This window comes from Bidens hawaiensis, unplaced genomic scaffold, assembly GCF_021521415.1.
Source record: "Bidens hawaiensis isolate Kalapana, Puna unplaced genomic scaffold, B.hawaiensis_p1.1 tig00019677_1, whole genome shotgun sequence".
Classification (NCBI taxonomy): domain Eukaryota; kingdom Viridiplantae; phylum Streptophyta; class Magnoliopsida; order Asterales; family Asteraceae; genus Bidens; species Bidens hawaiensis.
In genome coordinates, this window is record NW_027492989.1 from 164,536 (window position 1) to 187,731 (window position 23,196).

Sequence of the window (23,196 nt, forward strand, 5' to 3'; positions counted from 1 at the left end):
ATTAAGCATACACATTACATATTTACCCATTTAATTAAAATTGACTCATAAAATGACAATTTTACCCTTTAATTTACTAAACCAAAAAATAAAATATTTATCCAATTTTATATATTTTTGACTTTTTCCTCACAGCTAACGTATGACATAGAAATATAGAATAGTATTTCATTGAACTCACTAATTGAATGTATGTTCAAAATTGAACTTACTAATGGGTTATATGTTCGGAATCAAATTAATGATACAAACTTGAAACCAAATTATACATACTAGAAATCAACAACATGGATGAAAAACATGACTGAACAAAATCACACACCAAACATGCTTAACACTAGTATCGTGAATGAAACAAAATCAAACCTTTAAACCAACACCAAACTCTTACTAGACCAACAAGCGATTCTTTCGTAATGGCAACATCGATTAGCTAACAGCTGGTAATCAGAGCAACACCATCAAGTACAACATCGCTGCCTCCGCAAACACTGTCGCCGGAACAAATTACACCAAATACTCAGTCTGTATAGATTCTATTGATACGGAGGGTCTCGATTATCCTCTGATATGGTGATGCGTAGAATCAAATCTTACAATCATCAATTTCATCTTTCTTAATCATCTCTCGAATCCTCCGCCTCACGTTTAACGGCCAATCTAATTGTTGGATCTGCCCGAGACGCACAAGGATGATTCTTTACCGCCGTGGAGGCTTGGTGGACGGGTCGAGTACAAATTTATTGGCTATGGGGAGGGAGTTAGATGTTGGTAGGGTAGATAGGATTAGAAAAGGGTATGTTGGTAATTTTATGTTAAATGGGGATATATGTAATTAAAGGTTAAGGATTGAATATATATGTAATTTATCAAGTTAGTAGGGGGGATATATGTAATTCCCCCTAATAATATTAATAATAATGATAATGGCATCAGTAGCTGCGCATCATACAAAAAAGAAGAAACCACATATATGCATATTAGTCCAGTGGAGTGTGAGATGGGGAACCCGGGTTCGATTCTTGGTTCCTGCATCATATTTTTGCAAATGGTAAAGCATGCCAGTTCGATTAGATTGAAGGTAACCCCGATAGATCTGTTTAACTAAATAAGCGAGCCTAGCTTAACAAGTACGTTAGTTAACAAAAATACCAACTTAATTAGTTACACGATTAATTAACATATATATATATGATTAACAGTTAGCATTGCACAACTAAGGAAATGGATTACCGTTAGCTCCGAACATAACTAGATCCAGGTGAGTTTCCAGCCCCATTTTCTTGTCATGTTTGCGGGGCAGTGTGCATACTCAATGTGATTAGTTAATATACTTACCCTAGGTGGTAAGTGTATGCTACATGTATGTGTTATGAATGATGTTTGAATTGTTATAGAAATGTTAATAGTATACGTGTAATTATATGAAAGACGACATGAAGAAAGGTATATATGAAAGTATGGTTGTATGGTTGCATGGAATAAAGGGACCAGAACCTAATAATATCTGTGAGGATAGGACCATACCCTTATACTATCTGTGATGTTAGGGACCAAACCGTTAAAATATCTGTGACGTTCGGGACCAGACCCTTATAATATATGTGATGTTAGGGACCAGGCCCTTAAAATATCTGTGAGGTTATAGGGCGGAAGACTCTTTAAAATGAAATGATAGTTATGCATGTATCATGTAAGTATGAAAAAATGAACTTATGGATGTATGTACGAAAGTAATATGAACAGGATAAGTATGTAGGATATACATATCTTCGGGTATGTATATAAGTATGTGAACGCGTTGTATTTTGCCTGATTAACTAGAACTCACTCAGCGTAGCTGACTTTTAGTATGCACGCAGATGAGTAGGATGTCACAGCTGGCTTGAAGAGGGGGACATGGCAGAAGAATAAAGAAGTTGGCATCTGAAGACTTAATTTATGATGTTTTGAACTTAAAGACACGTTTTATATTGTTTAAATATTAAGGCTTATGTATTGAATGGTTGACATTTATCTATTCCGCACAATGTTTTAATTCACTATGATATTTCGAACTGTGTTTATGAGTAAATCCATTGCCAAACTAGGGCACCGAGATCAGGGCCTTACAAGTTGGTATCAAAGCATAAGTTTGAGAGAAATAAGCATCCTACATGCTTCTCGAACAGAGAATGGGACTTAAGTAAGAAAAGGAAGAAGATGTCAGTTCAAGAAAGCCATGTATCACTCAAGCAAGCTAAGTAAAGGTAAGGTATATAATTAATTTCATGTGAAATGTAAGAAAGTTAGCTTAATTGCTAGATATAGGATTATTTGTGGATTGTTTGATTGACTGTTTAACTGTTTAAAAGTAGAACTTAGCACAAGTGGACTAACAAAGGGAAATGTATAGGACACGGAGAGTAACGTGATCAGCTAGCCATTGTTATTACATGTTAGCCTTACTATCCTTGTACTCAAATAGTTACTTGAGTGATGATTTTTGTATTTCCTTTCTTATAGAATACGAATGGCGAGCGCTAGGAACATTCTTGGACTTGGAGATCGCACGGGACGACGTGGTAGGCCGTGTGTTAACCCGATACCTTTTGAATAACCAGTTACCAACAAAAAAAGAGGAAGGAAGTGCAACTGTGCGAGAACCGAGTAACATTGAATATTATCAACTGAATCCTATTGTTCAATCCGTCATTACTCAACCGGTAGCTACTGCAGTGAAGAATCTGCATTTTAGTAAGTCTACCGAAATCCATTCAAGGACTGCTGAGAAGATAAGGGAGAGTGTTGGTGCATGATGTCAGTAGTTCAGTATCTCGTGTTTATTAGTGTCTGTAACCGTTTAGATTGGTTATTTTGTGTTGAACTTGTTTTATATGTTCGCTTTTGTTTATGGCGAACTTGAAGTTAGCGAAGTTAAGACAACTTCGCCTAGTATGTTAGGCGAAGTTATCGAGTTATATAAACTCTTAACTTCGGCTGGTTTTGTAAGACTTCGGAACGATTGATTTTTGTGATTCTCTGAATCACGTGTTTGGTTCTTTGGCCAATACACCTTGCAATATAACAAGTATTATCATATATCTTCGTGCATTTACTTATATTTAATGTATTAATCGTCTCGACACTCGTATCGTATACGTGGGGATTCCGCACCCTCGTGTTACGAGATACTCCTGTGTAGATCCGGCTGGGAACCTACAATTGGTATCAGAGCATTTTGCTCGTGATTGTGTGGTTCGGGATTATCACACGGGTGTTAAGATCGTTTCGTTAGACCATTCGCAGAACGAGTTTACGTTGAAATACCTCATTTTTGTTAGTAGCTCCCCTTCACTCATCAAATACACCTTCCAATCACCCTCGCGGCCTACGAAATTGACCTACCTAACCTGCAAAACTCCTTTGTTCTTCTGGCAAACTTGCCGTCACATAAACTAGGGTTTTGGCGAAGATATAGGGTTTCAGCGAAGTTGTGTTACTAGCGAAGTTGGGTTTCGGCGAAGTTGATTTAGCCAGCGAAATTGTATACTCTTAATTAACAAGCGAAGTTATTGTAACTTCGCTGCTTACTGCACACAGAATTTTGTTTTTAAGTTCTAAGTCTCGTTTCGTTAAAGTATGACTTCGATAAACATCACTGAACTGGTAAGTATGGAGGTTGAAGCTGGTTCAGCAACTAAGGCTCCAAAACTGCTTAAAGGCACTGATTTCGTTGCATGGAAAGATAGAATTGAACAGTATGTGTAGTATCAAGACGCTAAGATGTGGGTATGCATTCAAGACGGGTACATTCCACCAACATCCATGTTTGAAGGTCGTGAACAGATTAAGAAGTACAGTAAGATGGAAGATGATGAAAAGAAAATGTATGAGGCAAACGCATGCAGCTATAACAATGGCTCTTCCACAAGAGATTCTTCATACTTTTAAAAAATACAAAACTGCTAGAGAGCTATGGGAAGCACTAAAGAATCGATATGAAGGAAATGTTGGGATACGAACCTCCAAAACAAAGCTGCTGAAAACCCAATTCTCAGTATTCAAGTATCTGAAAAATGAATCACTTGATGACATCATCACACGATATTATCATTTGATGACCGAGCTAAATAACTACTCCATTGAATACAAGGAAGAAGAGATAGTGGAAAAGCTTCTTGATGCTCTCCCACCAAAATGGGAGATGTATACTGTTCTGATGAGAGAATATAAGGACTTTGAGAAGATTGATTTGGAGACGGTGGTAATAAGTTACGGAATTTTGAACTTAACATGGCTCGAAAGGAGACACCTACTGATCAGGTTCAGGATCCGGGAATGTATGGCGCTAAAGTCACTCCAAACTCAAGTTCAAAAACAGAATCCACTGCCTACTACCCAAAGGGGGAACCAAACTCCACTCCAGATGGTCATGTGATTCTCAATATGGATGGTGACGTATGTTTTGTAGCAGGAGGTGGTAGTTCCTCAAAACCTCAAACCACAGCCGGTAATTTCTCAACCAATGCTTCTAGTAAGAACTACTCACAAATGCCTTTGAGTGTGAAATCAGCTGAACAACAGTTTGCTCTTTATGCCTCCTTCATTGCATCTTATGAGAATTACATCAAAGGAAAAATAGTCGACCCTGCAACTTTGGATGAAGACTATGATCAGATCGACGCTGATGATCTGGAAGAAATGGATCTGCAGTGGCAGATGGCTATGATAGTAAGAAGGGTAAAGAAATTTATGAAGAAAACTGGTAGAAAGTTTGTTGGAGAAAGACCGGGGTTTGATAAGTCAAAATTTTGTTGTTATAACTGTCAACAAAATGGTCACTTTGCTAAAGAGTGTACAAATGAGTGAGTCGAACGAATCCAAAACAGGCATGCTCAACAGAATGGGAGTGGAAGTGAAAACAAGGCTATGGTATCTCAACAAAACGGTGGATACAACTAGAATATACAAGTTGAGGAGGTGTTTGAACAGGCAAATCTGGTAAATATCGAAACTGGAGGAAGTGACAAAGAGACGGGGGAAGATCAAGCATACATGGCAGAAGTGAACGATCAACTCTCAGAGGTATGTTCTGAATCTCATTGTGAACGGTGTGAAAAACTGTCTGATCAATTGAAAACATTAACTGATCAGTTTGTTAGTTTGGACACTCAATTTAAAAATCTAAAAGAAGAACATCACTATTCTAAAACTAAAGAAAACAGCTACTCGGTAAAAATAAAAGCCAGTGAAAAGGATACCAGAAGTCTTAAAGCCACCCTAGTTGAAAAAATACAAGTGATTGATCTTAGTTATGAAGTGTTAGAAGAAAAGACCAAACTAATTGCTGAAAAAGATAAACAGATAGTTGATTACCAGGTAAAAGTGGTGGAACTGAACAGAAAAATTGAACAATTTAGAAATTCTTCTGCGATGTTAGATCATATCATAAGTGTTCAACGTTCCCCGGTTAACAAAGGAGGAATTGGATTCTCAGAAGTTCCACCACCATACAATAAAAATTATACATATAATCCTAGTAATCAGCAATCTGCGAATGTTGAAATTAGTCAGACAGTTCCAATAAAGTGTCTGCTAAAGAAACTGAAGTTAATAAGAGTGAAACGAGTAAGACAAGTTCTAATGTCACATGTTCTGTCTCAAGTTCTTTCTCGTCAAATTCGGACAAGTCGTCCGAATCGGGTGAGATAAAAGAAGAGGTTGTGTTACTGAAACGAGGGGAGGACTATAAGTTTGATGAAAAGAAATCTTCCCTAAATCCGTTTGTCCCGCCATATGTGAGACAAACTGATAGTAACGCAACCTCGACATCTGCAACAACTTTTGAGATGAAAGTTCAAAACAACCAGAATAGTTCGAACATAAGTTGTTTTAGATGCAACAGGATAGGACACCTTGTCACTGATTGTCCTCTGAAACAGAGAAAATCTAGAAATATGAGGCCTACTAAAACTGAGAATAAAACGAATTCTAATTATGATAATGGTAAGAATGCTAACACACCAAATTTCAATCATTGGACTAATCCAAGATTTCAAAGAAATCAGTCTCGGTTTTCCCGGTGAATTACCAAACCAACAATTATAATTCCATTAATGCTAGAAATTCACGAAGGTTTGGATGGCCTAGTAGCCAGTCATCTAGAAAGTTTCCTTCAGAACTTATTGAAACTCTCCTCAAACTGACTTTGGCAACCAAGGTACTGGATGCCGGATAACAGGTTTAGTCAACCCAAGACCAGAAGGTCTTGGGTCCCCAGATTTTAATCTATTTCTTTAATTGTGCAGGAACAGTCAAACATGGCTGTAAACAATATGTGGGTTGTTGATAATGGCTGTTCCCGGCACATGACTGGTAACAAGAAATTGTTACGTGATTGGAAGTCTGTTCAAGGTGGAAGGGTTAGTTTCACAGGAGAAAGTGGTGGGAGAATTACTGGTATTGGGACTGTGACAAATGGAAGAATAAAGTTGGAAAAAGTGAATTTTGTGGAAGAGTTGAAGCATTACCTGTTGAGTGTCTCTCAGATTTGTGACAAAGAATACACACTAAATTTTACTAAAGATGAGGCACTCGTACTTTATCCTGGTTTCAAGATTCCTGAAACCTGGATCGTGATGAAGGCTCCAAGAGAAAAGAACACGTATGTAATGGATATGAGATCAATTGAGATGGCAAATGAAGAATCATGTCTTCTGTCAAAAGCAACAGAGTCTGAGTCAGAGTTGTGGCACTGAAGAATGGGTCATATTCATCTTCGTAAGATGAACTACATAGTCAAGAATGGGTTGTTACTAGGGGTTCCTTTGAAGAACTTCAATTTTGAAGACCAATGTGTATCATGCAAGAAAGGAAAACAGCACAAGAAAACTCATCACTCCAAGAAGGTTAACTCAATTGTCAGCACCTTGGATCTGCTTCACATGGATCTCTTTGGTCCTATGAATGTAAAAAGTCTAGGTGGAACGTCATACTGTCTGGTTGTAACCGATGACTACTCACGATACTCTTGGGTCTATTTTCTAAAGGCAAAAGATGAGACAGTTCAGTTGGTAATTAACTTGATTACCAAGGTGGAAAATATTGTTGGGAGGAAGGTTAAGTACATCAGGAGTGATAATGGTACAGAGTTCAAGAACTATTAGATGGAGATGTTTTGTTTACAGAAAGGGATAGAGCATCAGTACAACGCCCCATATACTCCGCAACAAAATGGAGTAGCTGAAAGGAAGAATAGAACTCTAATCGAAGGCGCCAGGACCAAGCTGGCAGATGCTAAACTTCCCGTGGTGTTCTGGGCTGAGGCTGTTGCTACAGCCTGTTATATCCTTAATCGTGTTTTAACTATCAAAAGATTAAATAAAACCTGTTATGAACTTATGCATGGTAGAAAGCCAAATTTGAAGGGTCTTGAACCTTTCGGGTCCCCATGTTCGATATTAAAGACTAACTCTAAATTTGGTGAGAAAGCTGACGAAGGTATCTTAGCTGGCTATGTTGTTGGGACACCCAACAGAAGAGTCTTTAATCTATCAAACAGCAATGTTGAGGTGGTCTGTAACACTGACATTACTAGTTACAAATCACCAAGGCCTAGCATGGGACCGGCAGAGGCTTTCGACTATGATAAGCTATTCAAATCTTTTAATGTGCCTTACTTGGATTTTGCAGACATTGATGAGAAAATGGCCTCACAGATGCTGTATGACGAAGAGGAGGACATTGTACAACATCCGCAATATAATGAAAATCAACCGACCTCGTCAAGTGCGGTTGAAACTCCAGCTGTCTCGAATGAAGATGAATTCTAAAATCCATTTCACACTCAACCTCTGCCTCACTCTGATGAACTCTCTTCAAATCTTGAGAATGATCTGGAAGTCGGTCCGATACAGACCACCAAAATTCACAAGAATCATCCTTTGGAGAATGTGATCGGTAATCCTTCTGATGGTGTACGTACTTGAAGAAGTTTGGATGAACACACATGTGTGTATGCAAGCACTAAAGACACGGGTATTATAAATGAATGCTTGTACACCTGCTTCATCAGTCAGCTTGAACCAAAGAATTATCAAATGGCACTGAAGGATAACTCGTGGGTTAAAGCCATGCAGGAAGAACTGGCACAGATTGAAAAGATGGAAGTATGGCAGTTAGTTAAAAAACCGCAAGAAGTGAACGCTATCGGTACAAAGTGGGTTTTAAATGTAAGAGAGATGAGAAGGGGATAATCATTCGCAACAAGGCAAGATTAGTAGTTAAAGGGTTTAATCAACAGGAAGGAATCGATTACAACGAAGTGTTTGCTCCTGTGGCCAGACTGGAGGCAATTCGACTGTTTCTGGCATTTGCTGCACACAAAAAGATGAAAGTGTGTCAGATGAGTCTGAGTGGGAAGAACAGCCAAGATGGAAAGAAGGCTGTGCTCAGTGGTTCTTCAAGACAAAGAAGCCAGCGGTACCAACAATGTTCAAGAAAAGTTACAATATCAAGGGCTATGCTGAACCAAAGAAAGGTATTATCTGTTGGTTGTATAATGAGCAGCTAAAATTGTTTGTGATAAAGCGATATGATGGGGTTCAGTACTTTAAGAAGGCTTTGAGATCGCTCAACACCTTGCCTGAGTATGAGGTGAAAGATTTGGCACATTTGAGATTGATTAATCAAAGTGATGACAACTTTGCAAGATGGGTTGGAAGGATTGTGTGGAAAGAAAGTGTGAAAGAGAAAAAGTTTGAGTTGTTGAAGCCACAGAAAGGGAAGTTGGTCCAAGACAAGGAAAGAAGCATGAGGACTGATGGTAAGCCTTAGATGGTGATGAAATACAAGTCGATTCGATGGTTGAAAGAGGTTCCGATGAAGATGATGCCCAAGGATGTGTTGAAGGATCTCAAGTGGTGGTACGTTGACTGCCAGACTGCTGGGGCTGTTATGGAAGATGAGGATGAACAGGAGATCCTGAGAGTGTATGATCCCATGCACTTGGTTAATTTGTCTCAAGCTGATTTGCAGGAACTTAATCATAAGAAGATTTTCTATATTCCTGCGTGGAAGGATGAAGCTAAGAAGTACCAGAGGGTGGTCTCTGTATGTGTAAGACAGGGCGTTCATGCTTGAAGACGAGTGGTACGGGATTTTTGGATTACAAGACACGAGAAAGAAGATAGAGATATGAAGCTACTGCCAAGGGGGAGTCTGTTGGTGCATGATGTCAGTAGTTCAGTATCTCGTGTTTATTAGTGTCTGTAATCATTTAGATTGGTTATTTTGTGTTGAACTTGTTTTATATGTTCGCCTTTGTTTATGGCGAACGTGAAGTTAAGACAACTTCGCCTAGTATGTTAGGCGAAGTTGTCGAGTTATATAAACTCTTAACTTCGGCTGGTTTTGTAAGACTTCGGAACGATTGGTTTTTGTGATTCTCTGAATCACGTGTTTGGTTCTTTGGCCAATACACCTTGCAATATAACAAGTATTATCATATATCTTCGTGTGTTTACTTATATTTACCGTATTAATCGTCTCGACACTCGTATCGTATACGTGGTGATTCCGCACCCTCGTGTTATGAGACACTCCTGTGTAGATCCGGCTGGGAACCTACATAGAGTGGTAAGAAGGGTGATGAGAATGAGATGTTGGGATTTAACAAGATTATCAAAATCCATATAACCCATTATATGTAAAAACGCGGCAGATTAAAGTTTTAAATCGTGTTAGTTTGTTCATATTAAAACCGATTTTAAGATAAAACCCAAACCCGGATCCAAAAATGGACTTGCATGCTATCAAAACTCAAAACAAGAACATGAAAATGGTGCATTCACCATTGAACGTAAGTCTACCTTTAAAGTATGGAAACTTGAAGATTGATGATGCTCTTGTGAATGCAAGCCTTCAAAAACAAATGCCTCAAGCTAGCATACCCCAAGCCACCAACAAGACACCGCTTTAGCTAGGTTTTGTACTTGATAATGAACCCTTCATTGTTCTTATTCTTGGCCTTTATTGGAGAAGAAGAAGGAAGATCTTCTTGCAAAATGAAAGAGAGTTCAAGAGAGAGAGAGAGAGAGAGAGAGTTCTTGGATGGATGAGATAAAACCAAATTGCATGTCTTGTGAATGGGGTGTGTATTCTCCATAAAGGGGGTGGCCATGTAGGTCCACCACATGCAAAATTTGAAAATCAAATTTTATTACACATACCACATATTTGTTACATGTAACATGATGCTACATGTTACAAGGTTTATGCAACAAATCATAACTCTCTTGAATGTTATTTAACCAAATAAATAACATTAAAATTAAACTCTCTAAAATAAATTATCCATATAATTTATTGTTCTTTCAAGTGCAATTGTTTAGGAAACCAATTCCTAAAATCAAGTGTTGATATTTATTTACTAGATCATATCTTAAAACAAATATCTATTGTGTTTGTCTAGCTTGTTATTGGGTATGACCCGACTTGGATCATAATGCACTAGCCACATCAATACTGTATGTGTCATGGGCAGACCGAGTCCTACAATCTCCCACTTGCACAAGATACATAGAATATTGATGCAAATAGTGAATATCGCCTAACTACTGTTCACTACTCCTAACACGTATGACGAATTTCCATTCAATAACATCATCCCCTTCAAGTCCCTTACTTGAAATGATTTAGGTAAATTAATCATTTATCCCTTTGTCGCAGATGTCATGTTAAATCTAGAGGCATAGAGTGATCATTCTCTGTTGATTTAACTTAGCAGGCCTTAGATATCTTACTCTCAACGAATAAGAGGGACAAATCCCTTCTTGACTACATACGTCTCTCACAATCACCTTGTACTACACCTGAGCCTAGTCTTGTGTACTGTCATGTTTCACAACAGCAAAGAACTAAGTTAAAGTATAATATTTGGTGAAAATCAAGACCCAATATGTATCTCAGGTCGGAGGATACTATGATATTCACCTTTTTACTCAAATTTTACTTATGATCAATCACAAAGATTCCATGTAGTAATATTTGAGAGCGGGTCATCCAATATTTGTACCCAACAAATATCTATGAACCTTGGTATCAATCCTTGCTCTATATTCATACCTTATGAATATCCACCAATCCAAGTTCATAATAGTCTTACTTTCATACTTGTTCCCACAAATATGACCGACTACGGATATTTAGAATAATTAATTTATTCACAGATTTAAACATGCTAAAATGGAACATAACTCAAAATGTCATAATCATAAACCATAATCATGTTAATGAGTAAAACTACAATTGTTCCGATATCCAAATACAAAATTAGATCAAATCCAATCACTAGAATATCGAATTCCTAAGGCACAAGTGTGATCTTCATGATTTGGCCTTTCAAGGAGCTTCGTGAGTGGATCCGCAATGTTTTGATCAGTGTGAACTTTGCGAATACATATTTTTCCCTTTGTTAATTTCATCCCTTATGTAGTTGAATCTCTACTCAATGTGCCTTATCTTTTGATGTGCACGGGGTTCCTTGATTTGAGAAACCGCACCCTCGTTATCACAAAAGATTTCTAGAGGGTCCTGAATAGTACGGACTACCCCTAGATCGGCCACAAACTTTCTAATCCACGCAGCTTCTTGAGCTGCCAAATAGGCGGCGATGTATTCAGATTCAATGGTGGACAACGCTACCACATCTTGTTTCGAGCTCTTCCAAGAGACTGCCCCACCATTTAGAACGAAAACATATCCCGATTGTGATCGAGAATCATCTCGATCGGTTTGGAAACTAGCATCCGTGTAACCTTTTACAACGAGCTCTTCCTCACCAAATCCGTATATTAGAAGCATATCCTTAGTCCGTCTAAGGTATTTCAAAATACTCTTAACAGCCATCCAATGACTATCTCCAGGATTCCGCTGGTATCTACTCGTCATGCTCAAAGCGCATGACACGTCTGGTCTAGTGCATATCATTTCATACATGATGGATCCTATAGCTGACGCATATGGGATTCCTTTCATCCTTTCTTGCTCATCCTTTGAGCTTGAACATTGAGATGTACTCAATATCGTTCCTCTTTGAATAGGTACTAAACCCTTCTTAGAGTTGTCCATCTTGAACCTTTTCAAGATTTTGTCAATGTATGCACTTTGATTTAAACCTATCAACCGCCTTGATCTATCCCTATAGATCCTTATTCCCAGAATATAGGCGGCTTCACCAAGATCCTTGATGGAAAAACAACTTCCAAGTCAGGATTTTACACCTTCCAAGGTTGGAATGTCATTTCCAAATAGTAGTATGTCATCGACATATAATATCAGAAAGGTAATGATGCTCCCACTAGCTTTCTTATACACACAAGCTTCATCAATGTTCTTGATGAATCCAAATTTCTTAACTTTATCATCAAAACGGTGATTCCAACTTCTAGATGCTTGTTTCAGCCCATAGATTGATTTCTTTAACTTGCATACCTTATTAGGATGTTGTGGATCGACAAAACCTTCAGGCTGAACCATATAGACATCTTCCTCAAGATGCCCATTTAGAAAAGCGGTTTTGACATCCATTTGCCATATCTCATAGTCATAATATGCGGCTATGGCAAACAATATCCTTATAGACTTTAGCATCGCCACAGGCGAGAAAGTTTCATCATAATCAACCCCTTGAGTTTGAGTGAAACCTTTTGCTACAAGTCTAGCTTTATAAGTATCCAAGTTTCCATGCATATCGGTTTTCTTCTTAAAAACCCACTTACTTCCAACCAGTTTGGAGTTAGGTGGTAGTACAACAAAATCCCATACTTTGTTGTCATGCATGGATTGCATCTCAGCGTTCATGGCTTCAAGCCATTTATTTCAATTGAATTGTGACATTGCATCACGGTATGCGGTGGGTTCATCCGAATCTACCACATAGCATCCATCCATGAAAAATCCATATCTTTCGGGTGGATGACTAGTTCTACCGGAATTGCGAACGTTTTGTGTGCTTTGATCAACCATTTGATTATTCTCAACAACCTCTTGTTGATTGCTAGTGTCAACCAAACATGTATCGTCTTGTGATTCTCGTTCCTCCTCGAGTTCCACCGTTCTACTAGTTCCTTCCATAAGGAACTTAGTTTCCAAGAACTCGACCTTTCGAGCAATAAATACTTTTTGCTTGGTTGGGTTGTAGAAATAATATCCCATAGAGTCTTTCGGATATCCTACAAAGATACACTTAGTGGACCGACACTCTAATTTGTTTTGGTTGTTATGCTTAACATAAGCTTCACAACCCCATACCTTTAAATATGATAATGATGGAACCCTTCCATGCCATATTTCAAAAGGCGTCCTTTCCACTTTCTTGGTTGGTGCCATATTTAAAATACGGGCTGCGGAGATCAATGCGAAACCCCAAAATGATAGAGGTAATGTGCTTCTAGCCATCATAGATCGAACCATATCCAATAGAGTTCGATTCCTCCTTTCGGACACTCCATTATGTTGCGGTGTTCCGGGTGGAGTAAGTTGTGAGATAATCCCACAACTCCTAAGATGATCTAGAAACATATCATTGAGGTATCCACCTCCTTTATCGTAACGAAGTACTTTGATTGTTTTATTGAGTTGATTTTGTACTTCATTTTGGAAGACTTTGAACATTTCAAAGGCTTCATCTTTGTGTCTTAACAAGAACACATACCCATAATGACTATAATCGTCGGTAAAGGTAATGAAGTATCTTTCACCATTTCTTATCACTGTCTTAAAAGGACCACATACATCCAAATGTATTATTCCTAATAAGTCTTTCTCCCTTTAATTAGTTCCACTAAAGGGTTCCTTGGTCATCTTTCCCAATTAACAAGATTCACACTTATCAAATGATTCATCATTTGATTCCAAAAGACCATTCTTTTAAAGTGTATGTATGTGATCCTTGTTTATGTGACCAAGTCGAAAACGCCAAAGATATGTCTTACTCAAATCCATTTTGAGTTTCTTGGTGCTTGATTGGTACAACAAGTTATTAAAAGATGTGTTATCATGAACCAATTCATAAATGCCATTATAAGGTAAAGCTTTAAAATAAAAGATATCATTCATAGAAACATAAATAGCATTGTCCACAACTTTAAAATCATAACCATATTGTCTTAAACAAGAAACGGAGATAATGTTCCTAGTCAAACTAGGAGCATACAAAACATTATTCAAAATAACTTCCAAACCATTTGGAAGTTTTCAAACAAAATCTCCTTGGGCTTCAACTTAGACTTGTGCTTCATTGCCTATGTAGAGATTTGTATCTCTTTTCTTCAAAACTTTATTTCTTTTGAACCCCTGCAACAAATTGCAAATATGAGTTCAGCAACCGGTATCCAATACCCATGTGTTATTAGAAATAATATTAAGATCAATATGGATCATGAAAGTTGTACATTTGGTTTTCCCGCATCCCTCTTAGCTTTCAACTCCTTGAGATAGGTTGGACAATTTCTCATCCAATGTCCTATCTCTCCATAACCAAAGCACGGATCCTCAGCGCTAACCTTTAGCTTCTTCGGTTTTGGTTCCGCCTTTGCCTTTCCCTTGAACCTCCCTTTGACTCACCCTTTACCACTAGCAACCTTTGCCTTGGGTTCTGGATGATGCCTTTTCTTCAAGCCTCCTTCATTGATCGCAAGAACAGGTAAAACTTTTTTACCCATTCCAGCTTCGGCTATTTTAAGCATTGTGTGAAGCTCACCAATGTTCTTGTCCCATCCGTTCATGTTATAATTCATAACGAATGTCTCAAACCTTTTAGTTAGCCATTTAGGATCATATCCGTGGCCAACTCTTTTGAGACGAGACAATTTGTCACACCTCAACCTACGGCGGAAATGCCGGGACGCGAACTGATTGTCACAGCTCTCAAGGTTACTATCATGCACAATATAAGTTTCAATATCTATTTAATAATTTCAAATAATTCAAGTACAAAATACAACTTATTAAACAAACAACAATTACAAATTAAATTCTTGATCGTATCATTTCTAACTTAAATTCTTCACTAAGTCTTCACCAACCTGCACTAAATTTCTACGATAACCTGCATATGCGTTTAAAAATAGAATTTTGTCAACAACATGTTGAGTGAGCAACACACCAGTTTAGTTGTACATATAGTATATATAACAAAATACGTAGCTGCAACAGGTCATATGATAATAACAAATTAACCAAATGAGCAAGTATAACTGAGATGTCGAGAAACACAAGGCTATAACGACTGGTGTATGATCATACTAGACTGAGATTATGTTGGACCTCTCCGAATGCGGAAGCATACAAAGCAAATAAGCACATAAACAAGTAAGGTATAAGTTGTTAACACATAAGACAATAGTTGCAGTTTTGAGTATAAGTATATATGAGAAATATAAGTTCTACGCATATGTCCCCAAAACGTGAGAAAACAAGTAAAAAGAGGGGAATGCGGTACTCACCTGATCGAGGAAGCAAACGAGATAAACAAAGATACGAAACGTCACTTCTTTCGAGATTGTCCAATGAAAAATCCTAAGTATGAATTATGACGATAAGTAACTATGAACATAAAATACGAATGCTAATCAAAGACGTTCGAGATTCGATAAGGTTTGGGATTTATGATCGAGTGAGTGATTTTGGAAATTAAATATGACTTAGACTTATTATTAATTTTTATTACTTTTATTTAACAACGGTTTATCATAAATAACATTATTTTAATTATACAAAAATTACATAAAGTAAATATTTAAAAGACTTTGATAAATCATATAAAGGGATTTGTTCTAAATAATTATTTTAAGCTAAAAATACATTTAATGATTATATATATTCTTATTATTAATAAAGATTCACTTTTAAAATTAACATTGCGAATAATTGCTAACAAATAATAACACCGATATAAAATATGAACTTTTGTAAAATACTTGTTAATTAACAAGATTACATTAAATATGTATTTTAGATTGCATCTCTTTTTTTAATTTTTAAATATACATTCTAACTTAAAACCCTTTTCAAATATTAAAACCTTAAATAATCCATTACACATATATAAATACACACACACACATATATATGTATATATGGCGTTTAACAAAGTTTGGAAAAAGATAGGTTTATATGTCGGTTTACTAAAATAAAGTTTTATTTGATATTTACTACTAACTATAATAATTTATAAACCTTTTAAAATCAATAAACCAATTAAAAGAAATAGTTTCCAAAAAAAATGGCTGGTCGGGACTCGAACCCGCGCTAGTGGGCGGTTCAAGGAGTTGGATGCACACCAGTAAGCCAACTGAACCAGCTAGTCAAGTGATTAGATCTAAGGAATTAAAATTTATAACCAGACAGTCGCAGGTGCAAGTTGGTTTATGAACCCTAGCAAATCAAATCGGCCAATCCGTTTAAAGTTTGGCCGATTAGACTTAGGGTTATTATAGAGCACTGAAAAACGATCCCCAAATACTTAATTACCTATAACGATGAATAGCGACAGAGTAATTAAACCATACAGGGCCGGCCAAAAATGAATAAAAGACACAATTATAACTAAAAAAAGACACAATAAATCGCAAAATATAACACAATTCCGAACAAAATATAGCACAATATTAAGTAATATAACACAATATAAAGAAAAAAGACATAATGTCAAGGAAAAAGACACAATTAATGACGAAAATAAACACAAAACACAATGTTAAACAAAAAGACACAACTGTTTTTTTCACTTACCATTGTGCTTTTTTTATGAGAACGAGAAAGACGGTGGAAACATTTGTGTGTTTTTTATTTTTTCGTTTTTTTATTAAAATTCGAGTTATGACTTTTTTAAAATTTTTTAGGGGTTTTTTGTGTCTACAAATCCTTCTCGTTCTTCTCATTTTTTTCCCCTTTGCAGAATAGCTTGACCCTATTATATGAGTAATCACACCCCCTTTTTACGTTTTTATACTTTTGGGGGTGACATGAGTACCGTATTCAAACTTACTTGTTTATCTCATTATCAAATCCACAATTCAACATTATGTGTTATTACAAATATTTGCTCGATCTTTGTTTATGCCTCAAAATGATTATGTGCACGAGTGTTTATTTTTATGGTGTTGTTGAGCCTTAATAAGTATGATCATACGCACCCCTAACTACTTTAGCCTTGTGCTAATAGAATAGGGCCTCATTCTCCGAGTAGTTTGGTTGTTACCCAACATAAAGGAGCCACGGTTATTTACTTTACATTTACAATGGTTGTTGCATTATTCTATTTACACATGCGAATTGTGATTTTTGCCTCGTTATATACATACGTCAAAACTAGTGTATTGCTCACCAACATTCATGTTGATCAAATCTATTTTTACGCATGTTACAGGTTTACTCTTAGGTTGCTCGTGAAAATTGAAGACTCATAACTTAGATCATACCTTTTGGATACTTTAATGAATTTATGATTATATGAAATTGTTTGTATTTTGATTTGAACAAGTTGTATTTGTGATTATTGAATGAAATAAACAAGTTGAGCAAATATTGTCACTTTAATAGTGTCATAGTGTTCTTGAGCAATCCGTTGCACCTCGGCATGTTCCGTCGCCTTTGGTCGGGGTGTGACAACGATGGTCTCATTCCCAATTCCAACCACAACCACAACCCCAACCCCATCCGAGGATGGGAATGCAATTGAAAATGAAGTTATCGAATTGGATCGACCACTTAGTAGGAAAGCTGCAAAACGATTACGAAAAGCTGAAGGTGAGCGAACCAAGGAAATCAAACAACTCAGAAAGATGAAGTATACACTTTTAGAGGAGTTGTGGGCTCAAGAGAAAGAGTTTTATCACCTTAAGGTCGAGAGGATGGAGTATGATAGACTAGCTGAAGAAGAAATGATGAGGTTGAAGGAAGAAAAGTCAAGAATTAAAGCTGAAAAATCCGATCAACGGAATATGATGATGGATGTGAGCGTTATAGCAGAACTCCAGTGACTATATTTTAAGGATCTTCAAAGGGAAATCTAATTCCCTTTTTTTGAAAGCCGAACACTTGTGTATATATTTTGGTGCTACATGGGAATCTAACTTTTTGGTGTTACCATGGAATATTACTGCAAATATTTTGTAGCTTTGTCTAACCTCATGGCTCATAGTTATGTATTTTTTGGATTCCATGGAATTCATTTTGTAGCATTCTCTAGCCTTCTGAATGTTGGTCTTGTTTTGGTTTTAATTAAATGTTGTTGTAATGTTGCTTTGTTTGAAATTAATGTGATTTAAGCTGTATTTTAATGTGCTTTGTTCTTGTGATTTTTTCGTTTGAATTGCAGCAGTGATTTAGGTGATTTGCAGCACTTAATGTGTTTGAATTGCAGTAGTCAACGTGATTTGCAGCACTTAATGTGTTTGAATTGCAGTAGTCAACGTGATTTGCAGCAATGATGTTGACTTACAATTGTTAATGTGTTTAAAAAGTGTTCTGATAAAAATTTAACCTTCACCTGTAGGGTTGAAACAAATATGTTTTCTATTCTCATTTACTGTTGCCCCCTTTTATAATCACAATTTTATCCTTTTAGATTCCTAATGTTAATTAATATTTTTTTTTGAACATCTACTTTTGGACCTATCTCTATAGAAAATATGAACAAGAATAACATCAAATAAGCAGGTTTTATATTGAGATCAACATAACAAATATGTCTTCAATTGTGTAACTTGAAACTCATTCAAAGTTTTGTTCATGGAATTGCTTTTTTGGATGAAACCTACACAGAAGTTAAACTCATATTGATTATAATATTTGGTTGAAAATACTATATGAGCTTAAGACGAGTTTAGACTCGTTTAATGCTTAACATGATATTTCTAAAAAAATTTAAAAATAAATTAAAGAAAAATATAATAAGACAAATAGTAAGTGCTTAAATTTTTAATGAGAAGAAAGAGAACAAAATAAAAAAAATAATATAGAGATGGATATAGAGGAAAGGATGCATGGTATTTTTTAAAATGATAGACAAATTTTAAAAAGTTGTGACTTTTTGTTAAATTATGGGGTTAAAGATGATGGTTTGAATGAGAATGCTCAAAGCACGAACCCCAAAATCTTAAATAGTTAAATTAACCCAAATCAAGTTAGCAAATAAAATTAATACCATATATCTGTTCACATACATAAAAGGATAAAAAGTTTCCAAACTAAATACCATCATGTTTGTTTAATAGGAAGGTTAAAAAGGAGGAGAATGGGGATCAAATGGCTATTTAGGTCACAAAGATAAATAGATGGCTCAAGTTTAATAAGTGAATGTAAGCAGGCTTGTTAAAGCTCGTGAGCTGACTCGATAAGCGAAGCCCGAGCTGGAGCTTGTTTGTTAAACAACTTTATTTTTAGGGATCAAGCTTTTTACGTGCATATCTCGAGTAGCTCGTGAGCGGCTTAATTCGTAAACTATTATCTAATTTAATAAATGAATTATCATAGGATCGGGATGCTTTGAAACCAAAAGGGGTTTGACTTATGAGAACTCAAAAAAACTATAAATGAAACACATTTAAATTCGTGGCTATTATTATTATTATATAGTAAAAATTGAAAAGGGTGTTGAAGTATTTTCCCGCCCGTTTGGGTTGTGTGTGAAGAAGGCAGATGGTCACATCACAAGCATACATCTATCAACCTACCTATACTTTACTTCTACTTCATCATTTCAATCTAGAAAAATTAATATTCACATACATACATTTTTCTAGCTTTCATTAAATTTCTCTCTTCATATATATAATCACGAGTACTGAAGATCATCAGACCACAAACAACTGGCCGGTATGATCCAATGCTCGCTTGCACCAACAATATCTCTTCTTCTGACAATCGATTGCGTAGTCATTATTTTTTGCTTCTTGAAGATTTTTAGCATAGATGTTAGTCTTTTATATATACTTGTTTAATCGGTGTTTATATGGTTAAAACGTATAGGGTAACGAAAAAATGTTAAGTTTATTTCTACTTGTATTAATTAAGGTGTTTATAATGCCATAGATTTATAGATTAAAAATTTCTGTTGTGCTTTAGTTGTCTAATCTGTATTTTGGGTTTTTAAAGTTAATATTTTTAACAAGATGTTTTAGGGTTTATGTTGTAAAGATTTTAAAAAAATTATGTATTTTATACTTGTGTAAATTTGTGTTTTGGGGTATTTAAGTAAAGACTTTTTAAAAAATATGTTTTTTTATAAAACGTTAATTTTGTATACTTTTGTAATTTCTTTTTTATACATAATAATGTGAAGAGTCGTTAACAAAAATATGTTGCTGTTTTTAACAAAAGTGTTAACTTTTTATACTTATGTAGGACTTTTATGGTTCATAATGTAAATCTTTTTTAACAAAATGAAAGTTATTCTCCTATTCTTGTGTTATTTATATTTTATGCAATTTGCTTCATAATGTAAGGATTTTTCTCAAATGAGTAACTGTGAATAATCTTTCTAGCAGGTACCTGAAAATCAAACAAGGATGAAATCAGGTAAAACTGTTAGGAACTTATGTTTGGTGTTAAGCATAGATATACATACATGTTTGGTTAATAAGAGTAATGAATAACTAACTATTTGGTTGCAGCGAAAAGAAGCAGAAGAAAACCCCTCAACAAATTTCAAAACACGGCTGATGATCCAATATGTCTTGACTCGCATCAAAAAGAAAAAAATATTCTTTCTGGTAAGAATTGTTTGTGTATTTCTAATTGCATATCTTGTGCATTAGTGGTTTTGTTTTATTGTGTGTGTAATTTGAATTTATATGGTTGTAGTGAGAAGAAGCGGATTTAAAGCTCTCAACAAATTTCAAAACACTGCCGATGATCCGATATGTCTTTACTTGTTTACTTCTAATGATGATTTGTTACAAAAATCTGGCAGAAACTGATTCAGACTAATGTTTATCAATCGATCTTGATTGAAACCAACTAAGATTCAAACTCCCAACTAATTAGGATTTTATAAAACAGTAAGAGCTAAACATAGCCTACATATAATATATATATCTCTTGAACCGCAAGATAAACTTTAAACTTAAAGATGTAAAACTTACAAAGTTAAATGACTAAACAAACCAATAATGGCTAAACTGCCTTTAGGAAATTTGACCCACACGTGAATTTTAATGATTAATTACAATAAAAATGTTCTGATCAAGACACTTGCTAAATGAAACCCGTTTTTAATAGCTGTAAAATTCTATTGCATATATATGTAGAATTCCACTGGATGAACATGTGTCAACTTCTGCGGTAGATGTACATATGTAAAATTGTATCATTGTTCTTTTGCATGTATGTTGACTTTTAATTCATATGTGTTTTTAGAAACCACTAATTGTATTAGCTATCAACACCATTGACTTGAATGTATGTACCTTTCACTTAAAACATATATGATAGTCTTGAACATGTATGCTAGCTTCTAATGCAATTGTCAAAACATTTTGTGTTGTAATTAATACAACGTTTGGAGTTATAATACGTGTGTGTAAATTCATATTGCATTTATGTAAATTTCTGCTACATTTGTGTGTAACTATTATTTGTATATGCTATCCACATTATTGAGTTAAAACTATGTAATTTCTATTTAGTTGCACGTACAAGAAAGTCTTTAACATGTGTGCAAACTTGGTTCACATTTGTCAAAACGTGTGTGTAATAATTCAGTTTTGCAGGTGTGTTACATGTTTTGAATTTTTTGTTACATCTATGTATAGCTATCCTACATATGTTTATATTGCCAACAGGTAAAAAGAAGATCAATCTTAAGGGGTGGATACGAAAAGTTGATATGGGAGGAAGTTCTAGGTCCGTGACTAAAAAGAAAAGGTCACAGGACAAATGGCTGGGGATACGCACACGTTGCACGCCACATCAACTCTACTTGTGTGTTTCAAACCTGAAGGAAACACAAAGGCAAGCAGTTAGAGAAATGGGGTTTGGTAAACTGCTTACATTTAGTGTGGACGGGATACCGGCCAAACTAGGCCATTATGTTGTTGACAACTTTGATTTTAACACTATGGAGCTTAAAGTGGCGAGTGGTACAATAAAAGTTGATGCCGAATCGGTGCACCAGTTACTCGGAATGCCAATTAACGGGATTCCTTTTGATTCTCTTGTTCAAACCAAGAACCTGCATCCAACAGTTCAGAGTTGGAAAAATCGATATCCTGTTGATGATTATGTAAAACCATCACAAATAGTGAATGCAATTATTGAAGCTGAGGATGAAGATAACTTTGACATTAGACTCGACTTCTTGATGTTGTTTATTCTCACAATGGTACATTGTCTTTCACATGGCAAGTGCAAGAATGAGATTCTCAATTCTTTTACCGGAGAAACAGATTTCAGTAAGGTTGATTGGTGTGCGTATGTGCTTGATTCATTGAAAAATTGTAAAAAAGGTTGGAGTAGTGACGTGAGCAGGCTTTTTACGGGCCCTCTAGCAATTTTAACGGTATACAAAATAGTCTCGTTTATTTGAAATATAAAATCACATCCTATTTTGGGGAATAATAGCATGTTAAATGGTGTTTGTAAACAATGTTTTCTTTAATATTTTGCAGCTAATTTATGTAGATAGCATAGAATGCACAGGGATGAAAATAGATCGTGGAGTAAAGGCGGTCGAGATTTGGACTAAGGAAAGGCTAAAACGCAGGCAGGATTGGGAGATTAAAAATGGTGGATTTGGTGTTGGAAAAATAATTGGTTTGTCCGCACAGATGCTTGCTTTAGAAAATGAGGCTAATGAAATAGATGAAGTCGGCGACAATGATTGCTTTGAGGTAAATATGAATTCATAATATGTTATAATCTATACACTTATATTTGCTAATTCACAGGAACAATTGTCAAAGGCTAGTCAACTGTTTGAGGTATTATTGCAGAAGAAGACCAAATTTGAAAAGATCTTTGGGTGCATGTATAAAAATTATGCAACAAATCAAGATGTGCTGAGTTTAAAACAGAGGTACGAGTGTTTGGTGCAAGATAAGCATGAATGGCTTCAACCTGTGAACAAAGACGTTGGCAATTGCGATGATGCAACAAGTGATAAAGATATCGGTGATGAGTTAAAAGCAAATGAATGCATTGATAATAGTG